We start from the raw sequence: 17795 nt of genomic DNA on the forward strand, positions 1-17795 counted from the left end.
CCTAATTCTAATCCCAACCCTAATCCCAACCGTAAATGTAATCCAAACCCTAACCCTAGCCCCAACCGGAAAATGGAAATAAATACATTTTTTTTAATTTTATTATTTTTCCCTAAGGCTAGGTTCACATTGCGTTAGGGAAATCCGTTTAGCACTAGCGGATTGCGCTAACACAATGTCTTTTTAGGTGTCGTGTTTAGTGGTCGCGTTAACGTCCCCGCTCTGGAAGATCGGGGATCGGACCTCGGGCGCGCCGCGGACGCTGCAAGCAGCGTCTGAGGCGCGCCACAAAAGAATGGCACCTTGCTAGCGCGAGCCGAAAATGGCACGCTCTAGCGATGCGCTACACCTGAAAATCACATTGCTGTCAATGGTTGTGCTAACGGACCCGTTGCACGGCGTTAATTGTGACATTTTCGCCGTGCAACGCTGTCCGTTAGCGTTAACCCATTAACGCAATGTGAACCTAGCCTAACTAAGGGGGTGATGAAGGGGGGTTTGATTTACTTTTATAGCGAGTTTTTTAGCGGATTTTTATGATTGGTAGCCGTCACACACTAAAAGACGCTTTTTATAGCAAAAAAGTTTTTGCGTCTCCACATTTTGAGACCTATAATTTTTCCATATTTTGGTCCACAGAGTCATGTGAGGTCTTGTTTTTTGCGGGACGAGTTGACGTTTTTATCGGTTACATTTTCGGACACGTGACAGTTTTTGGTCGCTTTTTATTCCGATTTTTTTGTGAGGCAGAATGACCAAAAACCAGCTATTCATGAATTTCTTTTGGGGGAGGCGTTTATACCGTTCCGCGTTTGGTAAAATTGATGAAGCAGTTTTATTCTTCGGGTCAGTACGATTACAGCGACACCTCATTTATATCATTTTTTTTATGTTTTGGCGCTTTTATACGATAAAAGCTATTTTATAGAAAAAATAATTATTTTGGCATCGCTTTATTCAGAGGACTATAACTTTTTTATTTTTTTGGTTATGATGCTATATGGCGGCTCGTTTTTTGCGGGACAAGATGACGTTTTCAGAGGTAACATGGTTATTTATATCCGTCTTTTTGATCGCGTGTTATTCCACTCTTTGTTCAGCGTTATGATAATAAAGGGTTGTTTTTTGGCTCGTTTTTTTTTTTTTTTTCTTACTGTGTTCACTGAAGGGGTTAACTAGTGGGCCAGTTTTATAGGTCGGGTCGTTACGGACGCGGCGATACTAAATATGTGTACTTTTATTGTTTTTTTGTTTTTTTTTTATGTAAAGAAATGTATTTATGGGAATAATATTTTTTTTTTTCTGCTTTATTTAGGAATTTTTTTTTTATTTTTTTTTTTACAAGTGTGGAAATTTTTTTTTTTACTTTTTCACTTTGTCCCAGGGGGGGACATCACAGATCACCGATCTGACAGTGTGCACAGCACTCTATCAGATCGGTGATCTGACATACAGCCGGGCAGGATTAGAGCTGCAGCTGCAGCCTGATCCTGACCCGGAAGTGCTCCCTGCAGGACCCGGATGCAGCCCGGCGGCCATTTTGGATCCGGGGACTGCAGGGAGAAGACGCTCGGTACACGGTGAGCACATCACCGTGTACCGATCGTCTCAGGGAAGCCCGCAGGGAGCCCCCTCCCTGCGCGATGCTTCCCTGCACCGCCGGCACACCGCGATCATCTTTGATCGCGGTGTGCCGGGGGTTAATGTGCCGGGAGCGGTCCGTGACCGCTCCTGGCACATAGTGCCGGATGTCAGCTGCGATAGGCAGCTGACACCCGGCCGCGATCGGCCGCGCTCCCCCCGTGAGCGCGGCCGATCGCATATGACGTACTATCCCGTCCATGGGAATTAAGTCCCAGGTCACCTGGACGGGATAGTACGTCATATGGGATTAAGGGGTTAAAGGTTACCTTTGAAATTGGTTCAACTAGGCTTCGGCCTACACTCTGCTCCTCTCCTCCTCCTGCTGACCCTGGGCTCTAACACCGCTAGTTTTTGCCCGGAAATGCAAGCTGCACAGAGAAAAACACCAGCCAATGTGTTAGTGGGGTTCAGCACCGCCAGCTGTTCCGCTGCTGTGTAGCCGGCATCGTGTCCAGCACAAGCCACGCTGGCACAACTGACCAAAAGCTGCCACCAGTGCAGGCCTCGGCCTACACTCTGCTCATCTCCTCCTCCTGCTGACCCTGGGCTCTAACACCGCTAGTTTTTGCCCGGAAGTACTAGCTGCACAAAGAAAAACACCAGCCAATGTGTTAGTGGGGTTCAGCACCGCCAGCTGTTCCCCTGCTGTGTAGCCGGCAACGTGACCTGCAAACGCCACGCAGGCACATGAACTGAAATTGAAGTGAGCCTGCCCCCACCCCCAGGTGTTTCTATGTATAACAGCCACCTTGTACAGCAGTACTGCTGCATTTGTACAAGGTGGCTGACTTTTTCTCCTTGCCCACGTTTAATTAAACACGTACAAAATGTGTCTCATTAGAGACCATTACAATGTCCCTGAGGTGTGACTTTCCTTTTTAATGACACGCAGCACCCCCATTGTTAACGCTGCCCGTCTTCTGACATCATTGGTTGGCTGCCTGTGCCTGTGCGTCCGCCCTGCCCAACACAACGCCCCTCGTTGTCTCATATATTTTGGCTGCGAGGGTGTTATTGATGGGCATGTGCAGTGCATATGTTCGCCTGTCTTAACTCATCTCCTTCCGCCTTCTTCAGACTGTGCGGCCTCATGGCCGTGGCATGCGATAAGGGATCAGATGAGGCCGCCCAGTCTGAAGCAGGTGTAAGGACATGTGTGAGCGGCAAACATATTAACTGCACAAGGGCACGAATCTCAGCCACGCAGTGTGACTTTTTCAAAACACACTGTGGGTCTGGGATTCATGTCCACCGCTAACCGCAACGGCCAACATGAAATGAGGTCAGAAGACAGGAAGCGCTCACAGCGCATGGCCAAGGGATAACAAGAGCGCAGACTCCTGTACAGCAAATAACAACGCTCAGGAAGCTGCGCCCATGCACCAAGGTGTTATTCTCGACATATGTGCTGATTTTCTTTAAAAAGACAATTCACGCCGCCACTACTGTTTTACTGTATAATGGGCTAAATAGTGTACGTGTTTTATTCAGTGTGTGCAAGGAGCAAAATTAAGAGAGCAACCTTTTACTTGTGCAGCATTAATGCTGCACGAGGTGTGGCTCTTGTACCTTGCAACACCTGAGGGGGGTTAAAGGTTACCTTTGAAATTGGTTCAACTAGGCTTCGGCCTACACTCTGCTCCTCTCCTCCTCCTGCTGACCCTGGGCTCTAACACCGCTAGTTTTTGCCCGGAAATGCAAGCTGCACAGAGAAAAATACCAGCCAATGTGTTAGTGGGGTTCAGCACCGCCAGCTGTTCCGCTGCTGTGTAGCCGGCATCGTGTCCAGCACAAGCCACGCTGGCACAACTGACCAAAAGCTGCCACCAGTGCAGGCCTCGGCCTACACTCTGCTCATCTCCTCCTCCTGCTGACCCTGGGCTCTAACACCGCTAGTTTTTGCCCGGAAGTACTAGCTGCACAAAGAAAAACACCAGCCAATGTGTTAGTGGGGTTCAGCACCGCCAGCTGTTCCCCTGCTGTGTAGCCGGCAACGTGACCTGCAAACGCCACGCAGGCACATGAACTGAAATTAAAGGGACCCTGCCACCCACCCCAAGGTGTTTCTATGTATAACAGTCACCTTGTACAGCAGTACTGCTGCATTTGTACAAGGTGGCTGACTTTGTCTACTTGCCCACGTTTAATTAAACACGTACAAAATGTGTCTCATTACAGACCATTACAATGTCCCTGAGGTGTGACTTTCCTTTTTAATGACACGCAGCACCCCCCTTGTTAGCGCTGCCCGTCTTCTGACATCTTTGGTTGGCTGGCTGCGGCTGTGCGTCCGCCCTGCCTGAAACCACGCTCCTCGTTGTCTTACTTATTTTGACTGCGAGGGTGTGATTGATGGGCACGAGCAGTGGATATCTTCGCCTGTCTTTACTCATCTCCTTCCGCCTTCTTCAGAATGTGCGGCCTCATGCCCGCGTCATGCGAGAAGGGATCAGATGAGGCCGCCCAGTCTGATGCAGGTGTAAGGACATGAGGGACAGGTGACAAAATTTACTGCGCAAGGTCACGAATCCCAGCTCTGCAGTGTGACTTTATTAAAAGACACTGCGGGTCTGGGTTTCATGGCCATCGCTAACCGCACCGGCCAACATGAAATGAGGTGAAAAGATAGGCATCGCTCACAGCGCATGGCCAAGGGATAACAAGAGCGCAGACTCCTGTACAGCAAATAACAACGCTCAGCACCTAGGTGTAAATTTTGACACCTGTGCTGCGTCTCCTTAAAAAGACAAGTCACGCCTCCACTACTGTTTGACAGTATAATGGGCTAAATAGTGTACGTGTTTTATTCAGCGTGTGCAAGGAGCAAACTAAATAGAGCAACCTTTTACTTGTGCAGCATTAATGCTGCACAAGGTGTGGCTCTTGTACCTTGCAACACCTGAGGGGGGGTTAAAGGTAACCTTTGAAATTGGTTCAACTAGGCTTCGGCCTACACTCTGCTCCTCTCCTCCTCCTGCTGACCCTGGGCTCTAACACCGCCAGTTTTTGCCCGGACATGCGAGCTGCACAGAGAAAAACACCAGTCAATGTGTCAGTGGGGTTCAGCAACGCCAGCTGTTCCACTGCTGTGTAGCTTGCATCGTGTCCAGCACAAGCCACGCTGGCACAACCGACCAAAAGCTGCCACCAGTGCAGGCTTCGGCCTACACTTTGCTCCTCTCCTCCTCCTGCTGACCCTGGGCTCTAACACCGCCAGTTTTTGCCCGGACATGCGAGCTGCACAGAGAAAAACACCAGTCAATGTGTCAGTGGGGTTCAGCACCGCCAGCTGTTCCCCTGCTGTGTAGCATGCAACGTGACCTGCAAACGCCACGCAGGCACATGAACTGAAATTGAAGGGAGCCTGCCCCCCACCCCCAGGTGTTTCTATGTATAATAGCCACCTTGTACAGCAGTACTGCTGCATTTGTACAAGGTGGCTGACTTTTTCTCCTTGCCCACGTGGAACTCAACACGTACAAAATGTGTCTCATTGAGACCATTCCACTGTCCCTGAGGTGTGACTTTCCTTTCTAATGATACGCAGCACCCCCCTTGGTAGCCTTTCCCGTCTTTTGACATCATGGTTAGCTGGCTGCGCCTGTGCATCCGCCCTGCTAGAAACAACGCCCCTCGTTGTCTTATTTATTTTGTTAGCGAGGGTGTGGTTTATGGGCACGAGCAGTGCATATGTTCGCCTGTCGTCACTCATCTCCTTCCGCCTTCTTCAGACTGCGGCCTCATGGCCGCGGCATGCGAAAAGGGATCAGCAGAGGCCGCCCAGTCTGAAGCAGGTGTAAGGACGTGTGTTAGCGGCGAAAATATTTACTGCTCAAGGCCACGAATCCCAGCACCGCAGTGTGACTTTATGAAAAGGCACTGTGGGTCTGGGATTTATGGCCATCGTTAACCGCAGCGGCCAACATGAAATGAGGTCATAAGACGGGCAGCGCTAACAGGGCATTGCCAAGGGATAACACAAGAACGCAGACTCCTGTACAGCAAAAAACAACGCTCAGGAAGCTGCGCCAAGCACCAAGGCGTTATTTGGGACACCTGTGCTGCGTCTCCTTACAAATACAAGTCACGCCTCAACTACAGTTTGACTGTAGAATGGGCTAAATTGTGTACGTGTTGCATTCAGCGTGTGCAAGTAGACAAATTAATAGAGCAACCTTTTACTTGTGCAGCATTAATGCTGCAGAAGGTGTGGCTCTTGTACTTTGTAACACCTGAGGGGGGGTTAAAGGTTACCTTTGAAATTGGTTCAACTAGGCTTCGGCCTACACTCTGCTCCTCTCCTCCTCCTGCTGACCCTGGGCTCTAACAACGCTAGTTTTTGCCCGGAAGTGCTAGCTGCACAGAGAAAAACACCAGCCAATGTGTTAGTGGGGTTCAGCACCGCCTGCTGTTCCCCCACTGTGTAGCCGGCAAAGTGTCCTGCAAACGCAATGCAGACACAAAGCTGACTCCAGTGCAGGCTTCGGCCTACACTCTGCTCCCCCTGCTTACCCTTTGCTCCAACACCGCTAGTTGGGGATGTAGGAAGACAATCTTTGATAGGCAACGCATCCGTGTTCCAGCACCGCCAGCTGGTTCTCGGCAGTGTTTTTGTCACAGGTACTCCCTCGTGCCAAGCCTGGTTTCAGCACCGTCAGCTGTTTCCGGGTTGTGTCAAGCTCACTGAGACGCCTATGCTTGCCCCGTCGTGGTGCGGTCGGGTTAGGCAACTCCAGGGTGCCTCCAGTTTAGGAGCTTCCTATGTGGGCTGCGTGAACTGGTAGTCAAGGCTGGTTCTGTAGTGCCAGTAGGCCCAGCTCCCCCTGTAGGACTGTTTGGGTTCGGTAACTGCGGCTGCCTCGCGGCCTAGCTGTTCTCTCCTCTCCTGTGGGCCTTCGGGTCCACCACCTGGTTCCAGCACCGTCAGCTGGTTCCTGGGCCGAGCCTTTGGCTTAGGTGCCTCCTCCTGGGTATCCGAGTTCCGCCAACGTCAGGCGGTCCTTGGTAGTGCTTTTAAGCGCGGGCACCTACAGCTTAGTAACCGGGTTCCAGCACCGTCAGCTGGTCCTCGGTCGTGCCATTGGCTCTTGCACACTGGGGCAACGCATCAGGGTTCCACCACCGCCAGCTGGTTCTCGGCAGTGTTTTTGTCACAGGTTCTCCCTCGTGCCAAGCCTGGTTTCAGCACCGTCAGCTGTTTCCGGGTTGTGTCAAGCTCACTGAGACGCCTATGCTTGCCCCGTCGTGGTGCAGTCGGGTTAGCCAACTCCAGGGTGCCTCCAGTTTAGGAGCTTCCTATGTGGGCTGCGTGAACTGGTAGTCAAGGCTGGTTCTGTAGTGCCAGTAGGCCCAGCTCCCCCTGTAGGACTGTTGGGGTTCGGTAACTGCGGCTGCCTCGCGGCCTAGCTGTTCTCTCCTCTCCTGTGGGCCTTCGGGTCCACCACCTTGTTCCAGCACCGTCAGCTGGTTCCGGGCCGAGCCTTTGGCTTAGGTGCCTCCTCCTGGGTATCCGAGTTCCGCCAACGTCAGGCGGTCCTTGGTAGTGCTTTTAAGCGCGGGCACCTACAGCTTAGTAACCGGGTTCCAGCACCGTCAGCTGGTCCTCGGTCGTGCCATTGGCTCTTGCACACTGGGGCAACGCATCTGGGTTCCAGCACCGCCAGCTGGTTCTCGGCAGTGTTTTTGTCACAGGTACTCCCTCGTGCCAAGCCTGGTTTCAGCACCGTCAGCTGTTTCCGGGTTGTGTCAAGCTCACTGAGACGCCTATGCTTGCCCCGTCGTGGTGCGGTCGGGTTAGCCAACTCCAGGGTGCCTCCAGATTAGGAGCTTCCTATGTGGGCTGCGTGAACTGGTAGTCAAGGCTGGTTCTGTAGTGCCAGTAGGCCCAGCTCCCCCTGTAGGACTATTGGGGTTCGGTAACTGCGGCTGCCTCGCGGCCTAGCTGTTCTCTCTTCTCCTGTGGGCCTTCGGGTCCACCACCTGGTTCCAGCACCGTCAGCTGGTTCCTGGGCCGAGCCTTTGGCTTAGGTGCCTCCTCCTGGGTATCCGAGTTCCGCCAACGTCAGGCGGTCCTTGGTAGTGCTTTTAAGCGCGGGCACCTACAGCTTAGTAACCGGGTTCCAGCACCGTCAGCTGGTCCTCGGTCGTGCCATTGGCTCTTGCACACTGGGGCAACGCATCTGGGTTCCAGCACCTGGGCCAGCTGGTTCTCGGCAGTGTTTTTGTCACAGGTACTCCCTCGTGCCAAGCCTGGTTTCAGCACCGTCAGCTGTTTCCGGGTTGTGTCAAGCTCACTGAGACGCCTATGCTTGCCCCGTCGTGGTGCGGTCGGGTTAGCCAACTCCAGGGTGCCTCCAGTTTAGGAGCTTCCTATGTGGGCTGTGTGAACTGGTAGTCAAGGCTGGTTCTGTAGTGCCAGTAGGCCCAGCTCCCCCTGTAGGACTGTTGGGGTTCGGTAACTGCGGCTGCCTCGCGGCCTAGCTGTTCTCTCCTCTCCTGTGGGCCTTCGGGTCCACCACCTGGTTCCAGCACCGTCAGCTGGTTCTCGGCAGTGTCTTTTGCTCTTGTACCTTCTGCTCCCCATCCTGGTTCCAGTACCGTCAGCTGGTTCCGGGCAGAGCCTTTGGCTTAGGTGCCTCCTTCTGGGTATCCAAGTTCCACTAACGTCAGGTGGTCCTTGGTAGTGCTTTCAGGCACGGGTACCTCCTGCTTAGTAACCGGGTTCCAGTAACGTCAGCTGGTCCTCGGTAGTTCCATTGGCTCTTGGACCTTCGGCTACCCATCCGGGTTCCAGTACCGTCAGCTGGTTCTCGGCAGTGTCTTTTGCTCTTGTACCTTCTGCTCCCCATCCTGGTTCCAGTACCGTCAGCTGGTTCCGGGCAGAGCCTTTGGCTTAGGTGCCTCCTTCTGGGTATCCGAGTTCCGCCAACGTCAGGCGGTCCTTGGTAGTGCTTTTTAGCACGGGTACCTCCTGCTTAGTAACCGGGTTCCAGTAACGTCAGCTGCTCCTCGGTAGTTCCAAAGGCTCTTGAACCTTCGGGTAGCCATCCGAGTTCCAGTTCCATCATCTGGTTCTTGGCATTTTCTCAGCCTTCTTGTACCTTCTGCTACATTTCCAAGTTGAAGACCCTGAAGTCGACGACCCGGAAGACCACCCCGATGACGACGATGACGACCCGGAAGACCACCCCGATGACGACGACGACGACGGCGGAGATGACGACGGCGGAGATGACGACACTGGAGACGACGACCCTGGAGACGACGACATGGAAGACCGAGAAGCAGAAGATCAAGAGGCTGCAGAACAAAGAGCAGAAGAACATTAAGCATAACACTTAATATCAGAGCAAAAGATATTATCTTAATTATATGCAGAAGAAGACTAAGCAGTGTATGGGGGTGAGTCCGTTCCTCCTCGTGGTGCCCCTGGATAAAGCCTGATGCTGCAGGCCAAACTGAACGCGGACAAATGTAACTTTTGTGACTGGCAGAACGGAAGGTGTAATCTTCCAACTTTTATAGATAACAACTACGGGAATGCCTGTCACAAATGAGAATATGATGAAGAAGTAGAATAGAAAGAATAATAACAGTTGAATAAAATGAATATGTAGAATAGGAAGAATAATAATAGTTGAATAAAATGAATATGAAGAATGTAATCAAAAAAAAAAAAAAGGTAAAGGATGAAGAAGAAGATGAATAAGGTGAAGAAGAAGTTGATGTCAAAGATGCTGATGATGATGAAGATGAAAGTGTGGGAAAAGTAAAAAAAAAAGAAGAAAAAAAAGAAGGGGAAGGGCGTGGAATAGTGAAACATCAATATCTGACAAAATAAAAAAAAAAATTTACATAGTCAATATCTTTGTCACTCCGAACGTCTTAAAAAAAAAAAAACATGCTATTCTATTTGATTGGGCTAAACCTCTATGACTTTAATGTCTCCGCCACCTCCCCAAATACATCCTGCATTATTCTTAGTTGTTTTCCTTCATGTAGAATGAACCTACAAGGAAAGAAAGGGTTTATTTTAATTCCGATATTTTGGTCCCATTGACTTGCATTGGGATCGGGTATCGGTATCGGCGATATCCGATATTTTTTGAATATCGGCCGATCCTATCCGATACCGATACTTTCCGATATCGGAAGGTATCGCTCAACACTAATAGTAAGGCATTGGAAATTGGGGGTCATTTGGCTAAAGTTGTGGGGGGTAGGGCTGGTTCAAGTATTTAGTGGGCCCAGGTAATCTGGAGCACGTCACGGCAGTGGAGCAGGGAGAGGTAAGTATTTAAACTTTGCAAGTGCTGTGATCCTGAGCAAGCAGGGGGGGCCCACTCATTGGCATTGGCACTGGCACAGGGCCCCTCAAAGTACGGCGGTGTGTTTGCTCAGCGGGGGCACCTCCCACCGGCAGCGACACTTTTTGCGTACTACGAGGGGCCCTGTGCCAGTGACGTCGCCAACGAGTATTCCTCCCTCTACCTGATGAAGGAACCTGCACTTTCATCTGCACCTTCCTCTTTGTCCCCGTGTAAGGTGGTATGGTATGCGGGAAGAGGGACCTGACTTTCAGCAGGGTCACAAGCTTGCTGTGTAGCGTGCACAGGGAATGTTGCGTTATGGGTCAATGTACTAGCAGATTCATCTATCACTGGCTGGGCAATGGGCAGGATGAGGAGGAAACACAGATATAGGCCCAAAGAATAAAGTGGGCTAAATGCAGTTCAAAATTGGTAACAGGACTAACCAGGGGGCATTGCAGTGGAGGACAACTGTAATGAGAGGCTGACACAGAGAGTAGGCCCAAATCAGTAAGTAGTCTAAATGCAGTTCAAAATTGGCAACATTAGTAAACAGGCGGCACAGCTTTGTTCAGTGGAGGACAACAGCAAGGAGCGGCAGACACCGATAGTAGGCCCCAACCCAACTAGTAGGCCAAATGCAGTCTAACATTAACAACTACTTAACGAGAGCCTGAAAATGGAATTTCAGGACAGGAAACCAGGAGAACAGCAAGGAGCGGCAGACACTGTTAGTAGGCCCCAACCCAACTAGTAGGCCAAATGCAGTTGTTCCATTTAACAACTATTTAACAAGAGCCTGAAGATAGAAGCTTAGGAAAGGCAACCTGGAAAACACCTTGGAGCGGAAGACACCGTCTCTACAACCCAGACCCAACTTGTAGGCCTAATGCAGTGTTGTTTCAACAACTACTTAACGAGAGCTAGAAGATCGAAGCTATGGAGAGGCAACATGGAGAACACCTTGGAGCGGCAGACACCGTCTCTACAACCCAGACCCAACTTGTAGGCCTAATGCAGTGTTGTTTCAACAACTACTGAACGAGAGCTAGAAGATCGAAGCTATGGAGAGGCAACCTGGAGAACACCTTGGAGCGGCAGACACCGTCTCTACAACCCAGACCCAACTTGTAGGCCTAATGCAGTGTTGTTTCAACAACTACTGAACGAGAGCTAGAAGATCGAAGCTATGGAGAGGCAACCTGGAGAACACCTTGGAGCGGCAGACACCGTCTCTACAACCCAGACCCAACTTGTAGGCCTAATGCAGTGTTGTTTCAACAACAACTGAACAAGAGCTAGAAGATCGAAGCTATGGAGAGGCAACCTGGAGAACACCTTGGAGCGGCAGACACCGTCTCTACAACCCAGACCCAACTTGTAGGCCTAATGCAGTGTTGTTTCAACAACAACTGAACGAGAGCTAGAAGATCGAAGCTATGGAGAGGCAACCTGGAGAACACCTTGGAGCGGAAGACACCGTCTCTACAACCCAGACCCAACTTGTAGGCCTAATGCAGTGTTGTTTCAACAACTACTTAACGAGAGCTAGAAGATCGAAGCTATGGAGAGGCAACCTGGAGAACACCTTGGAGTGGAAGACACCGTCTCTACAACCCAGACCCAACTTGTAGGCCTAATGCAGTGTTGTTTCAACAACTACTGAACGAGAGCTAGAAGATCGAAGCTATGGAGAGGCAACCTGGAGAACACCTTGGAGTGGCAGACACCGTCTCTACAACCCAGACCCAACTTGTAGGCCTAATGCAGTGTTGTTTCAACAACAACTGAACGAGAGCTAGAAGATCAAAGCTATGGAGAGGCAACCTGGAGAACACCTTGGAGCGGAAGACACCGTCTCTACAACCCAGACCCAACTTGTAGGCCTAATGCAGTGTTGTTTCAACAACTACTGAACGAGAGCTAGAAGATCGAAGCTATGGAGAGGCAACCTGGAGAACACCTTGGAGCGGCAGACACCGTCTCTACAACCCAGACCCAACTTGTAGGCCTAATGCAGTGTTGTTTCAACAACAACTGAACGAGAACTAGAAGATCGAAGCTATCGAGAGGTAACCTGGAGAACACCTTGGAGCGGAAGACACCGTCTCTACAACCAAGACCCAACTTGTAGGCCTAATGCAGTGTTGTTTCAACAACTACTGAATGAAAGCTAGAAGATCGAAGCCATGGAGAGGCAACCTGGAGAACACCTTGGAGCGGCAGACACCGTTAATAGGCCCTACCGAAGTAGTAGCCCCAATGCAGTTTTCAAATTCCTATAGGCTGAAAACCAGACTATTGACGCTCAGCTGTTTTCAGAGGAGGACAGCTGTATTGAGTGGCGCAGACAGACACAGGTAGTAGGCCTTAAACAAAAAATTTGGCTCAATGCAGTTTAAAAAAGGTTACATGGGTACACAGGCAGCATTGCTCTGGTCAGTGGAGGACAATTTCAATTATGGACCGCAGACAGACTTAGTACGCCTACAATTAAAAAAAGGATGCTCTATGCAATTTAAAATAGGTTCCAGGGGTACACGGACAGCATTGGTCTGGTCAGTGGAGGACTATTGGAAGGAGGGACCACAGACAGGCTTAGTAGGCCTAACATAACAAAAGTAGGCTGTAGGCACTTTAAAATAAGTTCCAGGGGTACACGGGCAGCATTGGTCTGGTCAGTGGAGGACTATTGGAAGGAGGAACCGCAGACAGGCTTAGTAGGCCTAACATAACAAAAGTAGGCTGTAGGCACTTTAAAATAGCTTCCAGGGGTACACGGGCAGCAGTGGTGTGGTCAGTGGAGGACTATTGGAAGGATGGACCGCAGACAGGCTTAGTAAGCCTAACATAACAAAAGTTGGCTGTAGGTACTTTAAAAAAGCTTCCAGGGGTACACGGGCAGCAGTGGTGTGGTCAGTGGAGGAGTATTGGAAGGAGGGACCGCAGACAGGCTTAGTAGGCCTAACATAACAAAAGTAGGCTGTAGGCACTTTAAAATAGCTTCCAGGGGTACACGGGCAGCAGTGGTGTGGTCAGTGGAGGACTATTGGAAGGAGGGACCGCAGACAGGCTTAGTAGGCCTAACATAACAAAAGTAGGCTGTAGGCACTTTAAAATAGGTTCCAGGGGTACACGGGCAGCATTGGCCTGGTCAGTGGAGGACTATTGGAAGGAGGGACCGCGGACAGGCTTAGTAGGCCTAACATAACAAAAGTAGGCTGTAGGCACTTTAAAATAGCTTCCAGGGGTACACGGGCAGCAGTGGTGTGGTCAGTGGAGGACTATTGGAAGGAGGGACCGCAGACAGGCTTAGTAGGCCTAACAACAAAAGTAGGCTGTAGGCACTTTAAAATAGCTTCCAGGGGTACACGAGCAGCAGTGGTGTGGTCAGTGGAGGACTATTGGAAGGAGGGACCGCAGACAGGCTTAGTAGGCCTAACATAACAAAAGTAGGCTATAGGCACTTTAAAATAGCTTCCAGGGGTACACGAGCAGCAGTGGTGTGGTCAGTGGAGGACTATTGGAAGGAGGGACCGCAGACAGGCTTAGTAGGCCTAACATAACAAAAGTTGGCTGTAGGCACTTTAAAATAGGTTCCAGGGGTACACGGGCAGCAGTGATGTGGTCAGTGGAGGAGTATTGGAAGGAGGGACCGCAGACAGGCTTAGTAGGCCTAACATATCAAAAGTAGGCTGTAGGCACTTTAAAATAGCTTCCAGGGGTACACGGGCAGCAGTGGTGTCGTCAGTGGAGGAGTATTGGAAGGACGGACCGCAGACAGGCTTAGTAGGCCTAACATAACAAAAGTAGGCTGTAGGCACTTTAAAATAGGTTCCAGGGGTACACGTGCAGCATTGGTTTTGTCAGTGGAGGACTATTGGAAGGAGGGACCGCGGACAGGCTTAGTAGGCCTAACATAACAAAAGTAGGCTGTAGGCACTTTAAAATAGCTTCTAGGGGTACACGGGCAGCAGTGGTGTGGTCAGTGGAGGACTATTGGAAGGAGGGACCGCAGACAGGCTTAGTAGGCCTAACATAACAAAAGTAGGCTGTAGGCACTTTAAAATAGGTTCCAGGGGTACACGTGCAGCATTGGCCTGGTCAGTGGAGGACTATTGGAAGGAGGGACCGCGGACAGGCTTAGTAGGCCTAACATAACAAAAGTAGGCTGTAGGCACTTTAAAATAGCTTCCTGGGGTACACGGGCAGCAGTGGTGTGGTCAGTGGAGGACTATTGGAAGGAGGGACCGCAGACAGGCTTAGTAGGCCTAACAACAAAAGTAGGCTATAGGCACTTTAAAATAGCTTCCAGGGGTACACGAGCAGCAGTGGTGTGGCCAGTGGAGGACTATTGGAAGGAGGGACCGCAGACAGGCTTAGTAGGCCTAACATAACAAAAGTTGGCTGTAGGCACTTTAAAATAGGTTCCAGGGGTACACGGGCAGCAGTGATGTGGTCAGTGGAGGAGTATTGGAAGGAGGGACCGCAGACAGGCTTAGTAGGCCTAACATATCAAAAGTAGGCTGTAGGCACTTTAAAATAGCTTCCAGGGGTACACGGGCAGCAGTGGTGTCGTCAGTGGAGGAGTATTGGAAGGACGGACCGCAGACAGGCTTAGTAAGCCTAACATAACAAAAGTAGGCTGTAGGCACTTTAAAATAGGTTCCAGGGGTACACGTGCAGCATTGGCCTGGTCAGTGGAGGACTATTGGAAGGAGGGACCGCGGACAGGCTTAGTAGGCCTAACATAACAAAAGTAGGCTGTAGGCACTTTAAAATAGCTTCCAGGGGTACACGGGCAGCAGTGGTGTGGTCAGTTGAGGACTATTGGAAGGAGGGACCGCAGACAGGCTTAGTAGGCCTAACATAACAAAAGTAGGCTGTAGGCACTTTAAAATAGGTTCCAGGGGTACACGGGCAGCATTGGTCTGGTCAGTGGAAGACTATTGGTAGGAGGGACCGCTGACAGGCTTAGTAGGCCTAACAACAAAAGTAGGCTGTAGGCACTTTAAAATAGCTTCCAGAGGTACACGGGCAGCAGTGGTGTGGTCAGTGGAGGACTATTGGAAGGATGGACCGCAGACAGGCTTAGTAGGCCTAACATAACAAAAGTAGGCTGTAGGCACTTTAAAATAGCTTCCAGGGGTACACGAGCAGCAGTGGTGTGGTCAGTGGAGGACTATTGGAAGGAGGGACCGCAGACAGGCTTAGTAGGCCTAACATAACAAAAGTAGGCTATAGGCACTTTAAAATAGCTTCCAGGGGTACACGAGCAGCAGTGGTGTGGTCAGTGGAGGACTATTGGAAGGAGGGACCGCAGACAGGCTTAGTAGGCCTAACATAACAAAAGTTGGCTGTAGGCACTTTAAAATAGGTTCCAGGTGTACACGGGCAGCAGTGATGTGGTCAGTGGAGGAGTATTGGAAGGAGGGACCGCAGACAGGCTTAGTAGGCCTAACATATCAAAAGTAGGCTGTAGGCACTTTAAAATAGCTTCCAGGGGTACACGGGCAGCAGTGGTGTCGTCAGTGGAGGAGTATTGGAAGGACGGACCGCAGACAGGCTTAGTAGGCCTAACATAACAAAAGTAGGCTGTAGGCACTTTAAAATAGGTTGCAGGGGTACACGTGCAGCATTGGCCTGGTCAGTGGAGGACTATTGGAAGGAGGGACCGCGGACAGGCTTAGTAGGCCTAACATAACAAAAGTAGGCTGTAGGCACTTTAAATTGCTTCCAGGGGTACACGGGCAGCAGTGGTGTGGTCAGTGGAGGACTATTGGAAGGAGGGACCGCAGACAGGCTTAGTAGGCCTAACATAACAAAAGTAGGCTGTAGGCACTTTAAAATAGGTTCCAGGGGTACACGGGCAGCATTGGTCTGGTCAGTGGAGGACTATTGGTAGAAGGGACCGCAGACAGGCTTAGTAGGCCTAACAACAAAAGTAGGCTGTAGGCACTTTAAAATAGCTTCCAGAGGTACACGGGCAGCAGTGGTGTGGTCAGTGGAGGACTATTGGAAGGATGGACCGCAGACAGGCTTAGTAGGCCTAACATAACAAAAGTAGGCTGTAGGCACTTTAAATAGCTTCCAGGGGTACACGAGCAGCAGTGGTGTGGTCAGTGGAGGACTATTGGAAGGAGGGACCGCAGACAGGCTTAGTAGGCCTAACATAACAAAAGTAGGCTATAGGCACTTTAAAATAGCTTCCAGGGGTACACGAGCAGCAGTGGTGTGGTCAGTGGAGGACTATTGGAAGGAGGGACCGCAGACAGGCTTAGTAGGCCTAACATAACAAAAGTTGGCTGTAGGCACTTTAAAATAGGTTCCAGGGGTGCACGGGCAGCAGTGATGTGGTCAGTGGAGGAGTATTGGAAGGAGGGACCGCAGACAGGCTTAGTAGGCCTAACATATCAAAAGTAGGCTGTAGGCACTTTAAAATAGCTTCCAGGGGTACACGGGCAGCAGTGGTGTCGTCAGTGGAGGAGTATTGGAAGGACGGACCGCAGACAGGCTTAGTAGGCCTAACATAACAAAAGTAGGCTGTAGGCACTTTAAAATAGGTTCCAGGGGTACACGGGCAGCATTGGTCTGGTCAGTGGAGGGCTATTGGAAGGAGGGACCGCAGACAGGCTTAGTAGGCCTAACATAACAAAAGTAGGCTGTAGGCACTTTAAAATAGCTTCCAGGGGTACATGGGCAGCAGTGGTGTGGTCAGTGGAGGACTATTGGAAGGATGGACCGCAGACAGGCTTAGTAGGCCTAACTTAACAAAAGTAGGCTGTAGGCACTTTATAATAGCTTCCAGGGGTACACGGGCTGCAGTGGTGTGGTCAGTGGAGGACTATTGGAAGGAGGGACCGCAGGCAGGCTTAGTAGGCCTAACATAACAAAAGTAAGCTGTAGGCACTTTAAAATAGCTTCCAGGGGTACACGGGCAGCAGTGGTGTGGTCAGTGGAGGACTATTGGAAGGATGGACCGCAGACAGGCTTAGTAGGCCTAACATAACAAAAGTAGGCTGTAGGCACTTTAAAATAGCTTCCAGGGGTACACGGGCAGCAGTGGTGTGGCCAGTGGAGGACTATTGGAAGGAGGAACCGCAGACAGGCTTAGTAGACCTAACATAACAAAAGTTGGCTGTAGGCACTTTAAAATAAGTTCCAGGGGTACACGGGCAGCAGTGGTGTGGTCAGTGGAGGACTATTGGAAGGAGGGACCGCAGACAGGCTTAGTAGGCCTAACATAACAAAAGTAGGCTGTAGGCACTTTAAAATAGCTTCCAGGGGTACACGGGCAGCAGTGGTGTGGTCAGTGGAGGACTATTGGAAGGAGGGACTGCAGACAGGCTTAGTAGGCCTCACATAACAAAAGTAGGCTGTAGGTACTTTAAAATAGGTTCCAGGGGTACACGGGCAGCATTGGTGTGGTCAGTGGAGGACTATTGGAAGGAGGGACCGCAGACAGGCTTAGTAGGCCTAACATAACAAAAGTAGGCTGTAGGCACTTTAAAATAGGTTCCAGGGGTACACGGGCAGCATTGGTCTGGTCAGTGGAGGACTATTGGAAGGAGGGACCGCAGACAGGCTTAGTAGGCCTAACATAACAAAAGTAGGCTGTAGGCACTTTAAAATAGCTTCCAGGGGTACACGGGCAGCAGTGGTGTGGTCAGTGGAGGACTATTGGAAGGATGGACTGCAGACAGGCTTAGTAGGCCTAACATAACAAAAGTAGGCTGTTGGCACTTTAAAATAGATTCCAGGGGTACACGGGCAGCAGTGGTGTGGTCAGTGGAGGACTATGGGAAGGAGGGACCGCAGACAGGCTTAGTAGGCCTAACATAA

This window comes from Ranitomeya imitator, chromosome 5 (genome assembly GCF_032444005.1).
Source record: "Ranitomeya imitator isolate aRanImi1 chromosome 5, aRanImi1.pri, whole genome shotgun sequence".
Classification (NCBI taxonomy): domain Eukaryota; kingdom Metazoa; phylum Chordata; class Amphibia; order Anura; family Dendrobatidae; genus Ranitomeya; species Ranitomeya imitator.